Raw genomic sequence first — 10,205 nt, forward strand, 5'->3', positions numbered from 1 at the left:
TAGCCACAGAGGGCTAGAGCTGAGAGTGAAGCATCCAGCTGATATGAAGTGAGGAGATATGCACAAGAACACCCAAACTTGCAGACAGTACCATTTTGACCTAGCCTTGATGGCTCGATAATCAGAACTTGACTAGAGGAAGATTTTTTAAAAAAAATTATTTTTGAAAAAGGAAACAAGAGTAAATTGCTACAATTTGATGAACCTGACCTATACTCATGGAGGTGGTTACTCTAAATGCCAACAGAGAGGGAAGGAGTCTTCACATCAAGTATCAATGCTATCTTCTCTGTACACACGGTAGCTAGGGATGGGCAACGTAGACATTGGCTACCTAAAATGATGGGGCAATAAAGGCACGAAGTTACTGGCTTACAATCTTCCAAGGGAGAGCTTAGTTTAATTGTGTGTGAGGAAAGAAAGAGTCCCCGCTGAACAGTTTTCATCTTGTCTAAATGGGTCTGGTGAAAAGAGATGGGGATAAGATTGGTTTGATTCAATAGTGAGTAATTGTTATCATGACGAATTGCGACTGTCACACTTGTAAAGGTAGAAGTTTTGTAACAAAAACAGGGGAGTAGTTAATATTACAGTCCAAAAACAAAGGACCCTAGGATCATCAAGGGAGAAGAGCACCAGTGGAATGTGAGACCTTATCCATAGAAGCAGCGACATCAGAGTTGCAGGCAGAGAAGGGGACATGGAGAGAGGCAGCAGCTGAGGAGTCTAGATTCATGGAAGAGAGGGAATAAGAGCTGGCTGCCAGGAGGCAGACTTGCAGAATGTGCTCTTTGATGGTATTAATTATTATATATGCCTGAGTGTTTTTTTTTTAAAAAAAAAAGCTAAAGTGAATAGAGAGAAACACTGTTAACTGATGGTACATGGAGGGGATTATAATCATTGTAATGTTACAAGGTATATGATTTGTTGAATGTAAAACTGATGATCTGCCCTGTAAACTTTTACTCAATCCACAACAAAAACCATTAAAAAAAAAAACTAATAAAGAGGCTACCTTTTAGGAACAATAAATTCATCAAAATTCTCAGATGGAAAAAAATATTAATAAAGAGACTGTTCATACTCAAACTTGTACTGATGGTCTGAGTCGACCAAATGAGCAGGGATTGATAAGCAGAGAGAACAGCTGAAGATTCTGAAGGTCACACAGCAGGGTGTAGGATCACAAAACAAGGTCTAGGATCCCCTTAATCAGCAAAAAGAGATTAAAGTTTTCCGGGAGAGCTCTAGAAAGCAAGTCTTACTAGAGGGCAGTCGAACAGAGATAGATATGAGAGAAAGCATACAGCAGAGTCCTCGGTCAGGGAATTGTTGTTACGTGCCATCAAGTTGGTTCCAACCTAAGCATCCCTGAATAGGGTTTCCAAGGAACAGCTGGAGAGCTTGAACCACCAGCCTCGCAGACTTTGCAGTTCAATACATTAACCCACAACACCACGCCAGGACTTGAATCTTCTTGGCAAATTTGAAGACAAAAGAAAGTATAGGGCAAAGGTGAACAAAAAGTTTTGGTATCAATTGTCAGGGGTGAAGCATAAAAGTTTAAGGTACCCTAAGAGAACAATAGGAGTCCTCATGTGGCACTGTGGGTTAATTCGTCAGACTGCAAAGCTGTTTGAACTGTAAGATTGGTAGTTCAAGCTCACCAGCTGCTCCTCAGAAACCCTTACAGGGTCGCTATGGATCAGAATCGACTCGACGGCACTTTACAACAACAACAACAAGAGAACAGTGACTCATGAGATTACAGAGCCCAATAAAAAGAACAAAGAGGCAGGCAGCAAAAAAACATAATCTACAAAAAAAATTCACATCCATAGAAAAGAAAGGTCCTCAGAGCATTCCTGGCCAGGGTGCCACCTGGCCAGTGATGATGAGTATCAAAAAAAGGTTTTGGCGGCTGCTTATCACTCACCTGGCAGTAGGCCCAACCCCACCCAGGGGTTCTCGGAAGATGTAACCCTAAGTGTCCCGCCAGAGTTGCCAGCAAATTGAAAATTGATACTGGGTTGGGCTACAGAAGACTAGAAAGTCATGAAGTCTAGTATTAAAGGGTATGGAAATACAGTATTTATTATTGTATGGAAAATACCTGCAAGGGAGAAGCGGCACAGTCTCAGGTGCTTTGTAGTGAGGGGTTAAGCTGCAGAACAAGTTCCACCAGATTGCAAAAAGGACCACTGATAACTTGTTAAGGGAGAGGTGAATAGGTAGCTGATGGTTAATAACTGCTGGTTAGCTAAGTGGGGAGGGAGGGTTCACAAATCCCATGCATTCCTGTAGCACGAGGAGACTTTTTTTCTTATCTTGTTTATGTCCTGCCCACCTGACAAAAAGATGGATTTTTTTTATCTCATGTCCACATTCTGCCTTTCTGTTCTTTGTATTTCGAGGTTATTTTTATGATTCTATTGATCTTTTCCTGCTGCTTCCACTACTGATTTTTTTTCCTTAGTAATTTTCCTCTTGTCCCCTTACCCTAACAACCGCACTTAGCACAGCAACAACTAAGGTCCAAGATAGGATAATCCAACATATTTAAGTACTTCTAAATGTGAGTGTTGATGTGGCACAGGACTGGTAGCCATAAGGTTGGAAGTTCAAAACCACCAGCTGCTCTCAGAAACCCTATATAGGATTGACTATGAGTAGGAGCCAACTTAAGAGCACAACAACATGTGTGATTATTAAAGGCTGTAAGTTATAATCATTGAAAGGAAGCTTAGAGGTTCTATCACCTGACCTACCCTTATTTTACAGACAGCAATACTGAGAAACTTAACGTGGGAGCCTTCTTCATACACATTTTCATGCTTCTATTGGTCATATCTGTGCATAAACTGATAAGGAGCAAAGAGTCATGTTGGTGTCGTGGCTAAAGAGCTTGGCTACTAATCAAAAGGTTGGTGGTTCAAACCCACCAGCTGCTCTGGAGGGAAAAGATATGGCAGTCTACGTCTCTGAAGATTCACAGACCTGGAAACCCTGCGGGGAAGTTCTACTCCGTTCTATAGGATCACTGAGTCAGAATTGACTTGGTGGCACTGGGTTTAGATAAGAAGCAAGGATTGCTTTTATATAGTGCTTTTTCTGTCATTCTACTCATCCATTGCCCAACACATAATACCTTATACTAAGACATATGTTTATTCACTAAAGAATTGTTTCATGCATTTTATTGGATTTTCTCTCATTCTTTAGAAAAAATGGCTAGCCCCTGTATGGTCCATATGGTCCTCAGGACATACAGTGATTATTCCCATCTGTCTATCTTCTCTCCGAATACTCTCTGGTCCCTACTGGTTTGCATTCTATCTCCCCTATGGGTCTTTTACAGTCTCCAGTCCTCATGGATCTCACTCTTTTAAAATGCAATCTGACTATGTTATACAATTTAGGATTTAATTATAGACTCTCTTGTTATTATTTTTCTTAAGTACTTTTGTTACTTACTGCTGCTATCATTTTAACTCCCAGGGGGTAGCAGCCACGTGGATTATTTTCTATGTATCAAACACTATATCACATTCCAGGGTACTTGGAGGTTCTTGATTTATTGATTGAAAGAAGCAGAAACTATATAAAGGTGTGCTATAATTTCCATGTCATGTGACAAACATCATAAAAAACAAATGCAGGACAGGGTATTTTATTCAGAATCAAAAAGCCAAATTAGCAGAAATAAAATAGAACAATGAAACATCAAAGGGGCTCTATCAAATCTGTTAAAGATGCTGAACTGAGTATACACACCCTATGTAAGTACCTCTTCTGCCACTCATCTGTCAGTTTGTCATACTGTGGTGGCTTACATGTTGCTGTGATTCTGGAAGCTGTGCCATGGATATTTTAAATACCAGCAGGGCCACCCTTGGTGGACAGGTTTCAGCTGAGCTTCCAGAACAAGACAGACTAGAAAGGAGGGATGGACTATTTCCGAATATTTAGTCACTGAAAACCTTATAAAAAGCAGTGAAACACTGCCAGAACCAGAATATTGAAACATGATGAAAAGCACCAGAATATTGTCAGATACAGCGTTGGAAGATGAGTCACTCAAGTTGAAAAGTGCTCAAAATTCAACTGGGGAAGAGCTGCCTCCTCAAAGTAGAGCTGACAGTGATCATGTGAAAAGAGCCTTCAGGACCTTCATATACTGATGGGGCACAACGCAAAATGAAAACATATAGCTATAAACATCTATTAATAAATGGAACATGGAATGTATGAAGTATGAATCTAGGAAAAGTGGAAATTGTCAAAAATGAAATAGATTTCTTCAACATCGATAGTGTAGGCGTTAGTGAACTGAAATGGATTGGTATTGGCCATTCTGAATCTATCACATGGTTCGCTATGCCGGAAATGACAGACTGAAGAGGAATGGCGTCACATTCATTATTAAAAAGAACTTCTGTCTAGAAATACAACACTGTCTATGATATGATAATATCCAAATGCCTACAAACAAGAGCAATTAATACTACTATTTTTCAAATTAATGCACCAACCACTAAAGCCAGTAATGATGAAATTGAAGAATTCTATCAACTTCTTCCACCTGAAATTGATCAAACATGAAATAAAGATGTATTGATAATCACTAACTATTGGAAGGCAAAGGTTGGAAACAAAGAGGAAGGATCAGTAGTTGGAAAATATGGCCTCAGTGATAGAAATGATGCAGAGATTTCATGATAGAATTTTACAAGACAAATGACTTTTTCATTGCAAATACCTTTTTTAAACCACATAAAAGACAACTATACACATGGACTTCACCAGATGGAATACACAGAAATCAATTTGACTACATCTGTGGAAAGAAAAAAGTGAGAATGCTCCATTATCATCAGCCAAAACAAGACCAGAGGCAGACTGTGGAACACACCATCTATTGCTCATATGCAAGTTCGTTCTGAAGCTAAAGAAAATGAAAACAAGTCCATGAGAGCCAAAATATGGCATTGAACACATCCTATCAGAATTTAGAGATTATCTGAAGAACACATTTGATGCACCAGATATTAAAGACCAAAAAAGGCTAGAAGAGTTGTGGAATGACATTAAGAACATCATACAGGAAGAAACCAAAAGGTCATTAAGAAGACAAGAAAGAAGGAAAAGATCAAAATGGATATCATAAGAGAATCTGAAACTTGCTTTCCAGTGTAGGGATGCTAAAGCAAATGAAACAAATGAGGAGATAAAAGAGCTGAACAGAAAATTCCAAAGGTCAGCTCGAGAAGACAAAGTCAAATATTTTAATGAAATGTGCAAATACCTGGAATTACAAAACTGAAAGAAAAGAACACGTTCAGCATTCCTCAAGCAGAGAAAACTGAAGACAAAATTCAAGACTTGACTTGCAATATTGAAGTATTCTATGGGCAAAATATTGAATGATGCATAAAGCATCAAAGGAAGATGGAGGGAATACACAAAGGCACTGTACCAAAAAGAAATGGTCAATGTTCAACCATTTCAAAAGGTAGCATGTTGTCAAGAACCAATGTTCTTGAAAGAAGAAGTCCGAGGTGCATTGAAGGCATTGGCAAAGAACAGCTCCAGGAATTGATGGAATACAAATTGAAATGTTTTAACAAACTGATGCAGCACTGGAATCAATCACTTACCTATGCCAAGAAGTTTGGAAGATAACTACCTGGCCAACTATCTGGAAGCTATCCATATTTGTGCCCATTCCAAAAACAGGTGACTCAATAGAATGCAGAAATCATTGGACAATATCATTAATATGACATGCAAGTAAAATTTTGCTAAAGAGAATACAAAAACTGCTGCAACCTAAAATTAACAGAGAACTCCCAGAGGCTCAAGCCGGATTCAGATGAGGTCATGGAATGAGGGATATCACTGCTGACGTAAGATGGATCTTGGCTGAAAGCAGAGATACCAGAAAGATGTTTACCTATGCTTTATTGACTATGCAAAGGTTTTCAATTGCGTAGATCATGACAAACTATGGACAACATTGTGAAGAATGGACATTCCAGAACACTTAATTGTGCTCACGAGGAATCTGTACCATGGACCAAGAGGCAGTTGTTCGAATAGAGCAAGGGAACACTGAATAGTTTAAAATTAGAAAAGGTGTGTGACAGGGTTGTATTCTTTCATCATGCTTATACAATCCGTATGCTGAGCAAATAATCTGAGAAGCTGAATTATATGAAGGCATCAGGATTGAAGGAAGACTTATTAACAAACTGCAATATGCAGATGATACAAACTTGCTTCTGAAATCAAAGAGGACTTAAAATATTTATTGATGAAGATCAAAGACCACAGCCTTAGGGTTGCACGTCAAGGTAAAGGAAACAAAAATTCTCACCACTGGACCAATAAATTATATACATATAAATGGAGAAAAGACTGAAGTTGTCAAAGACTTCATTTTTCTCAGATTAACCATCAACACTCATGGAAGCAGCAGTCAAGAAATCAAATGATGTATTTTGCATTAGGCAAATCTGTTGCACAAAGCCTCTTTAAAATGCTGAAGAGCAAAGATATCAGCTTGAGAACTTAAGTATGCCTGGCCCAAGCCATGGTATTTTCATTAACCACATATGCAAGTGAAAGTTAGGCAGTGAATAAGGAAGACCATAGAAGAATTGATGCATGAATTATGATGTTGGAGGAGAATATTAAAAGTACCATGTGCAGCCAAAAGAACAAACCAATCTGTGTTGGAAGAAGTACAGATGGAATGCTTCTTGGAAGCCAGGATGGCCAGACTTTGGCTCTCATACTTTGGATGAGGGGAAAGATGAGAAATTTCAATAAATTCCTGTGAGACAGAAAAGAGGTATTGAAGACTCCTAACAGAGGATCACAAAGCCTGGAATATTCTATGATAGATCGAATGGAAGCTGGGGTGCCATGGTTTGCCAACTAGAGTCCCAAAGTGGCTCTGTACTTAGGGGAAGTAACTGGTCTGAGGTTTATAACAGACTTATTTATTAAAAAGATATACAGAGAAGATGTACACGAGTATAATTCCCCTCTCTCCACTACCCTCATCACTAGCATTTGCAAGGCAGCCAGGGAGATGAATGTCTAATGGAATGTTGGCATCTCTGAGTAAATTCTCCTCAGTTTGAATTTTAGGGAAATCCCACCTGACAGCTCCACATCTTCTTTATTTAAACCTGAACCTGCTGCTCCAACAAGCACACCTGTTTAAACAGAACTCCCCATCAGAATTTCTGATCAGAAAAACAGCCTATCAGGAAACGAATAAGGCAGTGGAGATGCCTATACCAGTTCCACATCCCCAAGCTTGTTCTAAAATATTAAGAACCCAAACCAAAAGCAACTAAACAAGTGTAAAATTTTTATTAAAAGATAAGGGGATGAAGAGAGGTCAGGTATTCTAGATTTTATATCCATAACCAGGATGCTAAGAAAAAGAAACAAGCAGAGAACAATACAGAACTTTTCTAGATTTAAAAATTTCTAAAGGTTGCAATTTATTAATTCTGCCTCATGGCAACCCATGTGCCATAATGTTCTCAGTGGCTGATTTTTCAGGAGCAGATCTCTAGGTCTTCCAAGGTGCCTCTGGATGGTGCCTTTTGCTTACAAGCAAGTATTTCACATTTGCACTACCCAGGGATTCCAAATTAAAAACAGATTTTCCAAAAAATAAAAATATAGGAAGATAAAGTCACAGGAATGTTCCAGAATGTAAGCAAAAAGATGCAGAGAAATATAACATGAAAGAAAATGTAAGAGAAAGAGTGAGTTATATCGGCACCCCATCATTTAACTCTCCCAGAGAAAGAAAATGGGGGAGTCTTTTCATTCTCTGGGTCTCAATTTTTTCCTTCTGTAAAATGAGGTCATGCGGTGAATGATCTAAAATCTTGTCCAGTTTTAGTTATTTCCTAAGAATGTATGTGTACACTTGGTTAATAAATCCATTTTCATAAGCACCAGAGTGTGAAGTCAAATATCCACAAGATGGCAGTGTAAGTATAGTTTTATAAAGATTCTGCTTTTTGCATTTTAATTCTCCTTGCCCTTCTGGTAGAAATTCACAGCATAAGGAAATAAGCAAGATATTTTGAGGAAAAGTTCAATAAGGCCATAAATAAAATCCATAAACCAGACTCACCTCCACACCTGCAAAATTCAAGCACTTACTAAACCTCCGTAATCACATGTAAATTGCATTCCCACAAGCCATCATAGTTAAATTGCCACAGTATGGATGTTAACATATTTCCACAATAAAAAGCACGAAGTCATATTTCTCTACTTTGAACCTGCCAGAAGTTCAGTCTGCCACTCATTCTCCAAACTCTCCCAGCTATTTCTGTGATCCCTGGCTGGCTGCTGTATCAACAGTCCATCTTAGCGCCTTCATTTCAGTATCAAATCAGAATTCTACCTCAAAGAAACAGAATCAGTAAGATAGATATTCATAGATATCAGTATATGACAAAGATATAGATACATAAAGAGACTGGTTACAAGGAACTGACTTACACAATTGTGGAGACTGGTGAGGAAAGTCCAAAATCCAAAGTGGTAGCTGCAGGCTATCAGGAAGGGCAGGCTGGAAACTGTGGTAGGAATTGGAGTCGCAGTACACAGGTGGAATTTATTCTTCCTCAGGGCATAGTGAAGTCCTGGATAAGCACAGGCCTGCTAACTACAAAATCAGCAGTTCACACCCATCAGCTGCTCCTTAGAAGTCCTACTCAGGGTTGCTATGAGTCAGAATTGACTAGAAGGCCCTTAATAATAATAATAGTAATAACAGTACACAGAGACTGCATCAATGAGCTAAACATAACAATGATTGTGAGGATGGCACAGGACCACACACAGGCAACATTGTGTTTGTTGTACTTAATGTCACTAAGAGTCAGTGCCACCCAGATGACACCTAACAACAAGGAAACCTCAGTTCCACTCTTAAGGTCTTTTGACTGCTTGGGATAGGTTGACTCCAATTATCAAGGATAATCTCCTTTATTTAAAACCACCTGATTGTAGACACTAAAGGCTACTAAAATACCTTCACAGCAGTACCCGGAGTGGTGTTGCTGTTGTCGGAGTCCTGGGGTGGCACTGTAGGAAAATCCCTGGACTGAAAGATTGGTTTGAACCACAAAGTCAATGGTTCAAACTCACCAGCCACTCCTCAAAAACCCTATATAGGTTTGCTATGAGTCAGAACTGACCCAAGGGCACCTAACAACAACAGCCAAGTTGTCAAGGAGCCTCGGTAGCATAGGGTGTTGCATGTTGGGATACTAACCCCAATGTCAGAAGCTGGAGTCATTCAGCCATTCCTGAGGAGAAAGACGGGTGTTCTGATTTACACTCTCGGAAATACTATACAGGGTCACTATGAGTCAGAACCGACTCCACAATACAGAGCAGCAGCAGCAGCCAAGTGACCACAGAAAACTGGCCATCACCATTTCCTTGCCATTTTCCTTTCTTTTTTCTTGAGCATAGTGGTTATGAATTGGGCTGCAAACCACAAGGTCCTCAGTTCGAAACTACCAGCTGTTCCACGGGAGAAAGATGAGGCTTTCTGCTCCCATAAAGAAACCCTGTACAGGGTTGCTATGAGTTGGAACTGACTCCATAGCACATAACAACAACAAGGGACAATATAAGGAACTCTGGTAGCGTAATGGTTATGAGTTGGGCTGCTAACCTTAAGTTTAGTAGTTTGAAACTACTGTTCCGCAGGAGAAAAATGAGCCTTTCTGCTCCTGTAAAGATTTACAGCCTCGGAAACCCTGTACAGGGTCACTATGAGTCAGAACCAACTCCATGGCACATAACCACCACCACCAAAGGACAATATCTGCTGCCCAAAATGCTGATGTTGCTAGTGTCTCTGGGAACACCCAGAAGCCCTAGTTACTGAAGCTGCATCATCCATGCTATTGAATCTTCTCAAGTTACATGTGCTTTTAATATTTCCCCCAAATTTTAATGACATGGTCTTTGCTTTTGGCTTCTATTCTTTGAGTTTTGTCACCCAAAGTAATCTAAGTGGGAGAAAGCACTTGCTTGCTGAAAGTGAATATGACTTAAAATATTTACTGATGAAGATCAAAGAGCACAGCCTTCAGTATGGATTGCATCTCAATGTCAAGAAAACAAAAATCCTCACCACTGGACCAATA

The sequence above is a fragment of the Chrysochloris asiatica genome, unplaced genomic scaffold (assembly GCF_000296735.1).
Source record: "Chrysochloris asiatica unplaced genomic scaffold, ChrAsi1.0 scaffold00086, whole genome shotgun sequence".
Taxonomy (NCBI): domain Eukaryota; kingdom Metazoa; phylum Chordata; class Mammalia; order Afrosoricida; family Chrysochloridae; genus Chrysochloris; species Chrysochloris asiatica.